Genomic DNA, 14,755 nt, shown 5'->3' with positions numbered 1-14,755 from the left:
CTCTTTTTCATGATCCAGTGAGTAGATTTGTAGTGTGTAAGGTGGTGGTAGACCATACTGAATTGATCATAGGTAATGTGCATGTTCCTAATCAATTTGATCGCAAATTCTGTCAAACAGTGACTAACCATCTTCTGTCCTACCAATGTCAAAATTTAGTGGTTGGTGTGATTTTAATATGGTGTGGGATCCAAAAATGGACAGGTCCTTCCTGCAGGTTTCTCAGGGTTAGGCCGATGGTAGGGGCCTGCCCAACATGTGTAAAGTTTTAGACCTTGTTGATGCTTGTCGGGTGTTACATCCCTCAGAACAGGATTATACACATCTGTCAAGGGCACATTCCACACAGTCCTGCACAGATTACCTTCTGGTTTTGAGAAGGTTATTTGGTACTGTAGCTAGCGTGGAGATAAGTCCATATGTCATTTTAGACCACGTCTGGGTGTGGATGGACTAGTCTGCTCCAGGGGGGACAGGGCGGAAGGGTTGGAAATGGGTTTTTCCCCTTGGAACTCTATAGAGATCTAGTCATTAGGGACAGATTGATTAAGTTGGAAGGAGTACAAAATTCACAGTGTCAGTCATGAAGCTAATTCTGTCATTTATTGGGAGACCGAGAAAGCGGTGTTACAAGGAGAGATTATCAGCTATTGTCATTCTCAGAGGGCTCGGGACAGAGAGATACTGCACCTGGGCGCCAGTTTGAATCGGGCATGCCAACGGTTGGGGATTACACACGAGGACCATAAACATCAGGTATTGCAACTCTAGATGGTGCTCAATGAACTTATTCACTAGCGAGAATATAAACCACAACTTTATTATAGATACATGCTGTATCGACATGGAAACAAAACGGGGAGATTGTTAGCTCACTTGGTTTCTCAAAGAGAGGGTCACTGAAAGATTCTGACTCTGAGTGATGAGAAAGGGGACCAGGTCATGAGTGATGAGAGCATATGTGAACTGTTTTGGGTCTATTACTGACAGTTTTATGCGGCCCCAGAGGAGGAAGGGTTGTCAAGCAATTTATATTTGGATAACTTAGATTTGCCTCCCAGTAAACCATGGGATCAGTCTCAAGCAAAGCATTATGAGTTTTATAATCCCTCCAACTTTGGTGGAGCCACTTCCAAAATGTTACGTCTGAATATAATAACGGAAAGACCCAACACGAGGCATATCCAGCAACCCTCTAGGATGCCAGTCCATCCAGATCCACGCATGATCCGACACAGCATAATGGGTAATCTTGGACATCTGTACCGAGAAAAATAAAGAAGAGGATACCACCAGGTAATGAATACCCGATTGCATCAAGTGGGCGCATAATATATGTCTGTTGTCCCTATCCGTGGGATGCAAAACTCACCACATGTCTACTGAATCTATTACATTACACAGATTGGACAACGCCTTAGCTTGATTAACAGCCTCAAAGTGAAGATTATAAGATTTATCAAGAGTAGGATCCCATGCCATATTAAAATCACCCAATATGATAAGAGGTGTTGGATGACAAGGCAACAACAATTGGGTCAACCTTTTTATAAAAAATGGTGATCATACTGAGCACACCATAAACTCCTGATGGGCTGCTTTTACCCGACATAACATCTGGATCTACCTCCATTATCTTTGCCACATCCACTACCCCCTTCTGTATCAACACTGCCACCCTACCATGCTTCCCTTGGACCGCAGCAAATACCCACCCACCAACGCTTCAGTTTAGCATGTTCCACACTAGAAAGGTGAGTTTCCTACAGTAGAGCAAAATCCACCTTAACCCTCTGAAGCTGCATATCATGGATCCATCAAGGATCACACCAGCCACAAAAAAACATAGTCTCAGTCCAAGGCAGAGGCTGTTCCAGTTGCTAACGTCTCCCTACCAAGCCTCCCAAGGGAACACCCCAAGGATTGTGTGCCACAGTGAACAACCCAAACACTCCCACCCCTCCCTTTCTACCCCTTCAAACCCACCTCACACTCAGCCTCCCCCACCCCAAAGTCCCTAGTAGAAGCCCCACAAGCAGGGCCATCATGTGGAAGCTCCACCACCCTCAAACCCAACCAGCAAAATAACAAAAATGGCAAAAATATACACGCCTCTACCACACACATTCAACCTGACCCAGCCATACTCCCCAAATTCAAATTTACCCAACTAAAGAGTACCATCACTCTCTCCCCACCAAGGATACAAGCTAGCAGCATCAAACCCATACACCATGCATAGTGAATTCTAGGGGGAGTCAGCAACAACAAAACACTGCAAGCAGCCCCCCCCCAAAGAAAACTGGCAACTTCAGCAAGAAACTGCAGAAAAAGTGACCCACACACTTGCCTCCTCAGGGCTCCCAAACCCACAGTTAGCCAGCCTTATGGTACACTCCTCTCCCTAACAAACCAACAACCCCAGACAGCCACAAGCCATATACAACCAGCTAGCCCCCCAATCCCTGCATGCACTCAAGCATCACCACAGGCAAAAGAAGCCCATAGTATCAAGTTTCCATGCAGAAAACTAGCTGTCCAGAGAGGTCCACCAAGGCTCCATTGAGGAAGGGGCGCCAGTTCCCACTGAGGAAGTCCAGACTATCCAAGCAGCCATATCTGCTCATCTTGGTGACTCCAGCTGCATTACACGGGAACAGGAAGAATCCAACAAGGCCAGCAGGCATGTGAGCCCACTCCAAACTATAAGGGATAGACCAGCTGGAGCTGCCACAGTTGTCAGACCAGCTCCAGAACAGTGCTCAGCATCCTTCTCTAGCCGAGGTCGAAGGAGCCTCTTCAGTAGCCAAAGTATCCACATAGCATCTGGCATCCTCAACAGTATCAAAACACTGTGTCTGGCCACCATAAATAACTTGGAGCCTGGCAGGGTACAGAAGTGCAAACTTGATTTTCTGCTCAAACAGCTGTGAACAGAGCGGTGCAAAGCTGCACCTCTTGGCAGACACCCCCGCCAAATAGTCTTGAAAGCACAATTTTTAAAACATTTTTATAAGTCAGTGATTTCCTCATTTTCGGTGCCTGCAGTATCGCCAATTTGTATGCATAATTTAATAACTTGAGGATCACCACTCTGGGCCTACCATTAGCTTGCGGCTGGGAGTCCAAGTGATGTGCACGCTCAACGCAGAGTGGTCCCAGGTGCAGCAACAAACCCAGCTCCCGCGGGAACCAGGCCTCCAAGAAGCCAATTAGCTCAGGCTCCACCACTGCTTCCTCCAGACCCACCAGTCACAAATTACTTTGCCTACAGTGATTCTCTAGGTCCTCCAGCTTAGACTGACACAGCTCCAGGTCCTTCTATATGTAGGCCTGTGTGTCAGCCTCAGTGACATAGCTCCCTAGTTCATAAGCACATAAGCATAAGCAAATAAGCACCGCCACGCTGGGAAAAGACCAAAGGTCCATCAAGCCCAGCACTCTGTCTCCGACAGCGGCCAACCCAGGCCCCAAGAACCTGGCAAAAACCCCAAATTTTATAACGATCAATGGACTTTTCCTTCAGGAATCTGTCCAGACCCCCTTTGAACTCAGCAAGGCCAGCTGCATCACTACCTTCTCCGGCAATGAGTTCCAGAGTCTAACTACGCGCTGAGTAAAGAAAAACTTTCTCCGATTTGTTTTAAACCTACCACATTCTAATTTCATCGTGTGTCCCCTGGTTCTATTATTGTTAGAAAGTGTAAACAAACGCTTCACATCTGTCCACTCTACCCCACTCATTCTTTTTTAAACCTCTATCATATCACCCCTCAGCCGCCTTTTCTCCAGTCTAAGAGTCCTAGCCGTCTTAACCTCTCCTCATAGGGTAGTCGTCCCATCCCTTTTATCATTTTTGTCGCCCTTCTCTGTACCTTCTCCAATTCCTTTATATCTTTTTTGAGAGGCTGCAATGTCTTCCAGCTGACCCTGCATGTGGCCAAGTTTGTCATCCAGTGGTTGAAACCACTTGTCCTGCATGTCTTCCATCAGGGGCGCCACTTTTGCACCCAAGTGGAGCTGAGTCATGGTCCCACAGGGCTGGGCACTGCCATATTGTCATCAGGCAGGCAGCCATCGCACTGCCAGTGCCACTGACAAACTAATGATGCTGATTCAGGATAAAGTCACACCACGGTAGGTTTAAAAAAAATAATCAGCTGGGTGCAATGGTGGAGGTTGATTTTGGCAAGGGGTGGCAGGAGAGCTCGCTTTCAATGTCCTTTTTGCTTCGGGGTGTCATGTGACCTCCAGGCGTTCTAAAATGGCTGCCATGACCTCTCTAGTGGCAGCCTTGCGGTACAGTTTACAGTTTATTAAAATTTGATATATCACCTAGCCTGCTAGGATTCAGGCATTTTTCCCCTCTCTCCCTGTCCTTTCCTGTTGATATTGTAGTTCATTTCCTGTTTCTTTTTATTAGAATTGTATACCACTTTGGGTTTTTTTTTTTTTTGCTAAGAAAGGTGGTATATTAAGCCACTATTAAACATTGTTCTGTCCTCTGACAGCCTTTCCCTGATTGTAGTGTGGCTTTGGGGTGGGTGTGACACTTTTTCTGTCATTCTCACTGCAGAGTCACATGAGCGTTGCATTGTGGGGGGTGTAGTTATCAGGCAAAGTGACTTCACTAGCTTGTCTGCATAGAACTGTTATATGATTGGTTATGCTGTTGTCAGGGCCGGTCTTGAGGCGACCGAGGTGGCCGCATAGGGCCCCGCGCGCGCCTCAGGTCGCCCCGCCTGAGCTCCAGTCCGTCCTTCCGTCCTCCCTCCCTCCCAACGAATCCGATGCGGTCCGCCCCCCCAGATGTCAGCGGGTGGGGGGGGGGGGGGGTGCTCCGAGTCGCTGCTCTCCTGTCACTCCTGCCTTTAAAAACGCAATTTGGAAGCGCCGAAGACAGTGACAGGCAGCGCCTTGCGTCTGCTCACTCTGCTACTAAAATCTGTTTGACGTCATTGGGTCTTCCCACATTGAGTCCAGCCCTCCTCTGAGGTAACTTCCAATTACCACGAGGGCGGGTGGGACTCAATGCGGGGAAGGCCTGAACGACGTCGAAGAGATTTTTAGTAGCAGGGCAGACGCGAGGCGCTGCCTGTCACTGTCTCTCCGACGCTTCCAAATTGTTTTTTTAAAGGCAGTGAGGGTGGGGGAAGGGTAGGGTGGGGGTTCTCAAATGGGGAGGTGGAGAGGGGGTTCACGGATGGGAGAAGGGGTGGGGAGGGGGTTCTTGGATGGTTGAAGGGGACTGGGGTTGGGGAGGGGATTCTTGGGTGGGAGAAGAGGACAGGTGGGGAGGGGACTGGGGTTCTTGAATGGGATAAGGGGACTGAGGTGGGAGGGGTATTCACGGATGGGAGAAGGGGTGGGGAGGGGGTTCTTGGATGGTAGAAGGGGACTGGGGTTGGGGAGGGGGTCACGGATGGGAGAAGGGGGCGGGGAGGGGGTTCTTGGATGGTTGAAGGGGACGGGTGGGGAGGGGACTGGGGTTCTTGGATGGGAGAAGGGGACTGTCACTGGGGTCTGAGAAGGGGCCATATGGGGCCTGGGGCTGGTGGGAAAATGGGGCATGCGTGGGTCAGGTGGGAGAATGGTTCTGAAAAGGGGGCCCTAATACAAGGCATGTGGATGAAGGGGGCTGAAAAGGAGGGTAGGTGGGATAAGGGGGCTAGTACTGGGACTGGAGGCTGAAACTGGGGACTGGGGGCTGAAAAGGGGACAGGGAGAAGTGGCTGGGGGGCTGAAGCTCGGGACTGGTGGGAGAAAAGGGCTGGGGCTGAAATGGGGGACTGGTGGGATAGTGGGGCTGGAACTGGGGGCTGAAAAAAAGGGGCGGAGAGAGGGGCAGATCCTGGATGGGGGAGCGAGAGGAAGGGCAAACCCTGGATGGATGGCAGAGGGAGGGCAAATGGTGGATTGAAGGGGCAGAGAGAGAGAGAGGGCAGACAGTGGATGGAAGGGATAGAAAGGGCAGACAGTGAATGGATGGGGGGGGGGGGAGAGAGGGCAGACAGGGGCAGATGGTGGATGGATCATGGAAGGGGCAGAGATAGAGGGCAGATGTGGATGGAAGGGGCAGGGAGAGAGGGCAGACATTGGATGGAGAGGACAGCAGAGAGGGCAGACACTGGATGGCAGAGAGAGACCGAAGACAGATGCTGGATGGAAGGAAGACAGTGAAAAGAAGATGAGGAAAGGAGAAACCTGAGACAACAAACTGTAAATAAAATACATATTTTTATTTTTTTGCTTTAGGATAAAGTAGTATTGTAGATGTGTTAATAAATATTTATAATATAGAACATGTAAACAAGGTAATCTTTTGATTGGACTAATTTTAATACATTTTTAATACATTTTGTCTAACTTTCGGAGAACAAAACCCCCTTCCTCAGGTCAGGATAGGATACTGTAACAGTACTATACTATATTGACCTGAGGAAGGATGTTTTGGCCTCTGAAAGCTAAATCTATTAGTCCAATAAAATGGTATTATTTTATTTTCTATATTTGTTTTATTTCTATTTGTTAATTTGTAAAGTGGTGATTGGTATTTGTTAGTTTTTTTTTCAAATTTACATCTGCTGTCTTTATATTTTGCATAGTACTAGGGGACATTTTCTGTTTCTGTGGTGTTGCATTGTATGCAGAGTCTGGCATCTTGGGGGTTTAGTTTAATTTTTGTCTAAATAGAAAGTTTTAATATTACTACTTATTCTATAGTGGATTAGGGTGTATCTGTGTTTGTGAAAAAGACATGGCTTTCACTTGGCATTGACTGTGCAGGATCAACGACGATCTGTACTGTTCTGTCTGGTTCCATTTTACAATAGGTGAATTGATGCTCTAGTGCTCACTGTAGTGTTTTAAGATGTTTTCCTTTTCTTTGTGTGATTAGTAGAAATGACTGCTTATGGTATGGTAGAATTGCTCTATAGGTCCTGAGTGTTTTGTATTCTCGGCATACCTAGTACTGGATTTTGGAGGGGGATGTTAAAAAATGACTGGGAGGGGGGCCTTGGACCTGGGAGGGAGGGAGGCCCTAGAGCTGGGGGCCTTGGAGCTCGGAGGGAGCGGTCTGGGAGCTTGGAGGGAGGGGTGGCCAGCCCTGGAGCTAGGGAGGGGGTGGAGCTAGGGAGGGGGCGGAGCTAGGGAGGGGACGGAGCTAGGGAGCGGGGCTAGGCTGGGGCCCCATCAAATTGGTCTGCATAGGGCCCCGCACTTGCTAAGACCGGCCCTGGCTGTTGTTAGTTGGCAGGCTCTGTTCCCATTGGTGGTTTTCCCCCTGCTCTCTGGGTCAGAGTGTGCCTTTTTTCTGTTCCCTTTAGTCTGAGGTAGGCTCCATTTGTTAGACAGTACAGAACCCTTTCCTGCGTTACCCTCTGTTAGAGTACTTAGTTTTTACCTTGAATATATCTTACTAAAAAAGATATTGTACTCCTTTCAACCAGCTCTGAGCTAATGTTGTTTTCAGAATCACAGAGACTCTTTGCCATTGGGGCAGAACCTCTGATCTACAGTTGACTGTGAGTAAATATTGTGTTATTCAAATAATAGACTTTTAGAGAGATAGTCTTCAGGTGTGAACTGGTGTACCGAGGTTATACCTCAGGATATAAGACTTAGAACCTACAAGTCTTAGAGGCCTGAACAAACATTCATGGGATAAAATATATTTATAAGAAAGGAACGCCATAAAAATTTGACAGAAGAGACCTAAACTATACCTCCTTAAAGGAAAAAAAGAAGAACTCGCAACCCCCCCCATTAATCATACATTAAGGGCCCTGTTTACAAAGGCACACTAGCATTTTTACTACTACTACTACTTAACATTTCTAGAGCGCTACTAGGGTTACGCAGCGCTGTACAGATTAACAAAGGACGGTCCCTGCTCAAAGGAGCTTACAATCTAAAGGACGAAATTTCAAGTTGGGGCAGTCTAGATTTCCTGAGTAGAGGTGTAGTGGTTAGGTGCCGAAAGCGACATTGAAGAGGTGGGCTTTGAGCAATGATTTGAAGATGGGCAGGGAGGGGGCCTGGCGTATGGGCTCAGGGAGTTTGTTCCAAGCATGGGGTGAGGCGAGGCAGAAAGGGCGGAGCCTGGAGTTGGCAGTGGTGGAGAAGGGTACTGAAAGGAGGGATTTGTCTTGAGAGCGGAGGTTACGGTTAGGAACGTAAGGGGAGATGAGGGTAGAGAGGTAAGGAGGGGCTGCGGATCGAGTGCATTTGTAGGTTAGTAGGAGAAGCTTGAACTGTATGCGGTATCTGATCAGAAGCCAGTGAAGTGACTTGAGGAGAGGGGTGATATGAGTATATCGGTCAAGGCGGAAGATAAGACGTGCAGCAGAGTTCTGAACGGACTGAAGGGGGGATAGATGGCTAAGTGGGAGGCCAGTGAGGAGCAGGTTGCAGTAGTCAAGGCGAGAGGTAATGAGAGAGTGGATGAGAGTTCGGGTGGTGTGCTCAGAGAGAAAGGGGCGAATTTTGCTAATGTTAAAGAGGAAGAAGCAACAGGTCTTAGCTATCTGGTGGATATGCGCAGAGAAGGAGAGGGAGGAGTCAAAGATGACACCGAGGTTGCGGGCAGATGAGACGGGGATGATGAGGGTGTTATCAACTGAGATAGAGAGTGAAGGGAGAGGAGAAGTGGGCTTGGGTGGGAAGACAATAAGTTTGGTCTTGGCCATGTTCAGTTTCAGATGGCGTTAACCATGTAAACACCCATAGGAATATTATGGGCACCTACATGGTTCACATACGCTAAAAATGCTAGCAAGCCTTTGTAAGCAGGGACCTAAAACTCTGAAATCCCCAGGTGTGCTAGTAGATTTCCATTCTCTATCAGATTGAATATTGAATGCTAAATCAAAAAAGTAAGTTTGAATAAAGATTTAAATGTTTTTAAAGTCATTTCAGCATGGATATATTTGGGCAAGTTATTTCAAAGCGTAGGAGCAATCCACACAAAGGCACTTGTGTGTCTGGATTCCCATCGGGCACTGGCAGCTGGAGGAGAAACCATTCTAAGGCCTTGTAAAGATCTTAAAACTCTTGTTGAAGTATAAGGAATAGCTAAATTACTTCAGCAGGAATTCTTTCGTAATATGCCCTATAGGCAATCGTCAGAGTTTTAAAACGAATTGTGTAATAGATAGGTAACCAGTGAAAGTTCAAAAAGAGAGGGGTAATATGATCATACTTCCTTATATTACCCAAAACTCTCAGGGCTGCATTATGCACAGTTTACAGGCACCTTATGTTAGGATGAGAAGAACCTACATAAACCATGTTACCATAGTCTAATCAGGAAATCGACAGTGCATGGAAAAAAGTGTGCAATGCAGCCTCATTAAAAAAAAAACAACAAAATGTTTCATGGATCTTAGTTGTCAAAGAGTATAACATTTTTTTCTTCAATAAGGATGCAATTTGATCAACAAAGGACAATTTATAGTTAAAAAATGACTCCTATATAGCGAAAACTGTTCACTATGGGTATAGGTTTGCCAAATAAAATAGTGGTCCACTTGTCCTATTATCCAGCAGGGTATTGCTTTATCTGTATTTAGGACTAAGTTGTGAATATCTAGCCACGTAACAATGGATTCTAAACATGCTTGCAACTTAGTGAGGTCATGAGAGGTAGTGGAGACTTTAGAAACTAATAATTTGCCCATTTTTCCACCCTAACATTAGGGAATGAGCAAATAAGACCCCAGTAATGGGGGGAGGGGGTTTACTGTTGAGTGGGGGAGGGAGGGGGATCCGGTGGCGGAGGGAGTAGGCATCTGATGGGGACAGATGAATATCAGCCGAGACCTGCATAAGCTCCGGGGGGCTAGCGTCTTGGGAATTACCCCTGGATATTCAATGCTGATGCCCAGACATGGCTTGGCTTTAAATATCTGGACCTACGTCTGGACCTACGTTTCAAAAACGCTTATCACCACAGGCTCAATAGTGACTGGTTTTTAGTGCTTTGAGATTGGATAAAACAGTTGGCAATGGACTATGAAATAGATTGAACATGATAGGTGATAGGACAGAATCTCCTAGAGGAACACTATAATGAAGGGACTTAATGCCAGAAATATTAGTCTTGAAGCAAATACATGAAAGGGGCTAGAGAGGACAGCATTAAAGTCAAATTATTGTGTGCTCATAGATACACCATTATCATCTCTTCCTACAAATAATTTTCTCCATGGTTTTCTGTGAGTGAAGGTCTTTTTTTTTTGGGGGGGGGGGGGGGGTGATTGGGTTCCTCTTGATCCTTTGAGCTTTCATCTCAGCCAGAATTAGATTCTATTGGGCTGCAGTGCCAGGAAGAAGCAGAGGTGGGTCAAGGGTTCCTCTGTTTATATATCCTACTCACAACTCAGCCCAGTCAAGGTAGAGACACTCAGCCAGGAATCATAAGCCCTGACTCTCTCTGAAACTAGCTAATATGGAGCCTAGACTGGCCACTAGGTGTTACAGATTAAACTGAGACTTGGATTGTGTGCACTGCTACTGTAGCATTTCCTGCCTAGATCATCTGACAAGCCAAGTCCTCTGTATGGTGGCTGGTAGGATTCCGCTTCTGTATTTCTGTGCCTTCCCAGATAGATACATACTACACTGATTGCAACTACACACTGTTTTGTCTTTAGTGCTGTGCTATACTTTCTATCTTGTGATAGACTTCATACAAATGCCTAATTACATGCTAATATGAAATAATTTTCTTTTTCTCTCATGCAAAGTGGGAATGAAATCACAAAAGATTGAAGTAATAATTAATACTACCAGTCAGGAGGGACAGCATTTTCTGCACAGCACTGTAGCAGGCTTACCTCTGAGGATCTTGTCTGCCTCATTGTTTGGTGAGAGGAAAGGCTATTAGTGAGGATCTGTTGCCCTCCAGTGTTCAAAGGGCAGAATTGCATAATATAATGTCACAAGCTGGAATCCAACTTCAAGATTACTATAGGTTTATGAACTCTAGAATCTATGAGTATAAAACCAAAACAGGACAGTATATGAAAATTAGTGCAATATATAATGGGTATCAGACAATATTTTATTATGGAAATTGTTAGTTGCATATCTCGGAGAAACTTCTTTTTATGCAGCTTTCAAGTACGCACTTGGTTCAGATCATTGTTGGTGTAACTGTTGTCAGGGCTCTGAGCAGCACACACACCATGGTGGTTCATACTCCCTAAATTTAGCAATGTTAAAAGAGCTAATGAAACTAAAATGTTAAAGACAGAGAAAGGTCCCTGTAATATGGCCAAGAAATACTATGGGCCTGTTCCTAAGTTAAGTAAACAGATTTTCCTTGCTAATAACAGCTGGAGAAATCCTGTACAGCTGCACAGAGCATCTGGACAAGACTGAGTCTCTGCTTTTGTTTCTTTTCTTTTTTTACGTGCAGTCCTTGCTGCTGTTTTTCTCCTTAAGCAATGAACACATTTTGGAGGAGTAGTCTAATGGTTAGAGCACTGGGCTGAGAACCAGGGAAGCCAGGCTCAAATCCCACTGCTGCTCCTTGCGACCTTGCACAGATCTCTTAACCCTGCATTGCCTCAGGTATAGGAAGACTGTGTGCCCTTTGGGGCCAGGAAATAAACAACTGTACCTGAATGTAACTTACTACTACTACTTTTCATTTCTATAGCGCTACTAGACGTATGCAGCAACTACTTACCTTGAGCTACAACTGAAAAGATACGAGCCAAAAGTGGAGTGTGGCCTAGTGGTTAGAGCACCCGTTTTGACATCCAGAGTTGGCCAATTCAAATTCCATTGCAGTTCGTTATGACCTTGGGCAAGTCACTTAAACCTCCATTGCCTCAGGTACAATCTTAGATTATGATCACTCCAGGGACAGGGAAATACCCAGTGTACCTGAATGCAACTCATCTTGAGCTACTACTGAAAAGGCATGAGCAAAATCCAAATTAAAAAAATAGGACTCCATAAACAGCAGACCTAAACTTCGGTCATTTAGCTATCCAGGAGTCGACACTAAATTTCAGCCAGCACCATATAGCTTCTGAAGTTGTCAGATGTACTCCCTCCCTTCTGCCTCCTAACATGGCCTGACCTCCCCCATTCCATGTGATCAGAACCCTCCCTCCAAGACCTCTGGCAGCCATTTTAGACCATGGAGCTGATAGGGTCAAGAGTGACTGGGGATCAAACCTGCTTGGGATACTCCCACTGTTTCACCAAAGATGTAAGGTAGGCACAGAGGAAAGGTTGGGGGGGGGGGCTGATCTTGGGGAGGGAGGTTGTAAGAAATTACCAGAGTGGCACTTCCATGGGTCCCGGCCAATATTCGGCTGAGACCCACAAGTTCGGGCAGCCAGCAGCAATCCAGTTTGACCTGGATATGCAATGTCGGTGCCTGGTCATGGTCCGGCCTCAAAGATCTTGGTCTAATTTGGCTGGTGACAGCGTTTAAAAACATGCTGATCACTGCCAGCTGAATAGTGAGTGGGGTGTTTTTAAGCATGTGTTCACTGCATTCATTTTCAGTGCATATTCTTAATGCATACCTTATATTAGTACTACAGAGAGGAGAAACAGATTCTCAGATGTGAGATGGAATCCGTTGCTAGATGCTTTTTGCAACAGAAGAGGTGGGGTCAACTGAATTTTTAATTTTCTGAAAGGTGCTGGGCTGACAACATGGAAATTCTTTGGTGGTGCACAAAATAAATGTGACACAAGCAACCACAGCCCAAGTGGTGTAGAACGGGTAAAAAGGAATCGATTTCTCACGGTTTCAAAAAGTACAAAAACCAAGGAACACTCAATGAAATTATATGGAAATACTTTTAAAACAAATAGGAGGAAATATTTTTTCACTCAAAGAACAGTTAAGCTCTGGAACTTGCTGCTGGAAGATGTGCTAACAGCGGTTAACGTATCTGGGTTTAAAAAAAGGTTTGCACAAGTTCCTGGAGGAAAAGTCCATAGTCTGTTTTTGAGATGGACATGGGGGAAGCCACTGCTTGCCCTGGGATTGGTAGCATGGAATGGTGCTACTAATTGCAGCACTACCAAGTCACTCGCATTTGGCAAATGACACATGCTTTCAGGCCCCAACTCCAGCTCACATGACAACCCCCCCCTGCTCTCATGCATTGAAAGGAGGGGACTTTGGCGTGTCAGGCAGCAGCGATTCCCCAATCACTGCTTCCCACACCGGCTACACAGTTTAAAATAGTGGCCGCGAACTCTTGTGACACTGCAGCAAGAGGTTGCAGCCGGCAGACACCATTTTAAACTATGGAGCCACACAGGCAGCAGCGGCTGGGGATCGCTGCTGCCTGCTGCTCAACAGTACTACAGATAGACGAACGGAGGGAAACTGTGAGCGCAGATCCCAGGCTAGAGCTCACCATCCAGTCTGGACTTCCTGCTCCAGGAGAGGAGGGAAGAGCAGCGATAATCAAGTGAAATGTGTGAGCCAGCGTTGAGGCTCCATCCGAGGTGATCCTGCATGGGCTGCAGCATGAGCCTAGTCTGAGAGCAGGATCCCCTGCACAGGGCATGAGGAGAAGGAGAGGGAGCTGCTGTCAACGGAGATTCACACCCCCTCCCCCATTCACCCTGATCTCTACAGCCTATGAGGGTAGCTGGCTGTTGCCTGTCCCATGCAGGTGACCTGCGATCTGCTCCCCTCCCCCTGTAGTGGAGACAGTCACTACCTCTCCCACTAGAACTGCTTGTGCTGTTGGCTTTATTGTGGCCGGCTGGTGGGGCCAGGAGTGAAAGATTTGTCTCAGGAGATTTTGATAAGAACTTAAGGATCTTTTACCCCATTCTATGGGGCCAAATAGGTCTGGGGTCTTGGTCTTCCTGCTAAACGGGGAAAGTGCCCCAACTGGCACTAATGAAACAAATGTTTAGGTGGACATTTCCATACAGGAAATTTTTGTGCTTATGAAGATTAAGAGACAGGGCCTGTCTTAGCAATTGCAAGGCCCTGTGCAGACCAGTGTGGTGGGGCCCCCTGCCCTACCTAGCCCTGCCCCTTGTTGACAAGATGTGTTTTAAAATGTTTTATTGCAAAAAAAGACAAATAAAACTTGTACAGAAAAACTAATTCAAATAAGAACAATGCTATCATAGGGAACCTTTGAGTTTAAAAAGCAAAAGCATGTGCATGTAAGGACTGGATAAATGAATTAAAACAAATGTCCTTAATATGTAATATTTGGTAGCAATAATGAAACAGTGATTGAATATTCACATAGCAAACAGCCTGAGCCAACAGATTTATTTTCCACTGAACATAATTAACTTTGTATGAACTTGGTGGCTAATAGTGTGCTGAACCGGACAATGTTGGCATATTTAGACTGACTGGACAGAACTTCTGCATGAAGGATGCCCTTCCCTCATTATTCAATACCTTCTCTGTGAAATAGTAGTAATAAAAAAAGGCAAGTGCATTTTTATAATATACCACTGCATTCCACAAAGCAAAAGGAACAAGTTCCCACATGCCATCTTTTTCTTTTGATGTATGCACAAGAAAAAAAGATGTTAAATGCTCCCAGTTTCAACCTAATTAATGTTTTTTTAAAAATTGTACTTATAAATAGTAAGTCTGTTTGTTAAGTACCTGATTCTCATAACATGATGTTTGTTTTGATGGCCCTTTACTAGGTGAAAACATCTCTGCATGAATACTGGGAGTCCCCATAGCCAACCCCTCCAAAGTCAAAATGATTTAAAATGTAGAACAAATTAG

The sequence above is a fragment of the Microcaecilia unicolor genome, chromosome 11 (assembly GCF_901765095.1).
Source record: "Microcaecilia unicolor chromosome 11, aMicUni1.1, whole genome shotgun sequence".
Taxonomy (NCBI): Eukaryota; Metazoa; Chordata; class Amphibia; order Gymnophiona; family Siphonopidae; genus Microcaecilia; species Microcaecilia unicolor.
This window is presented reverse-complemented; position numbering follows the sequence as displayed.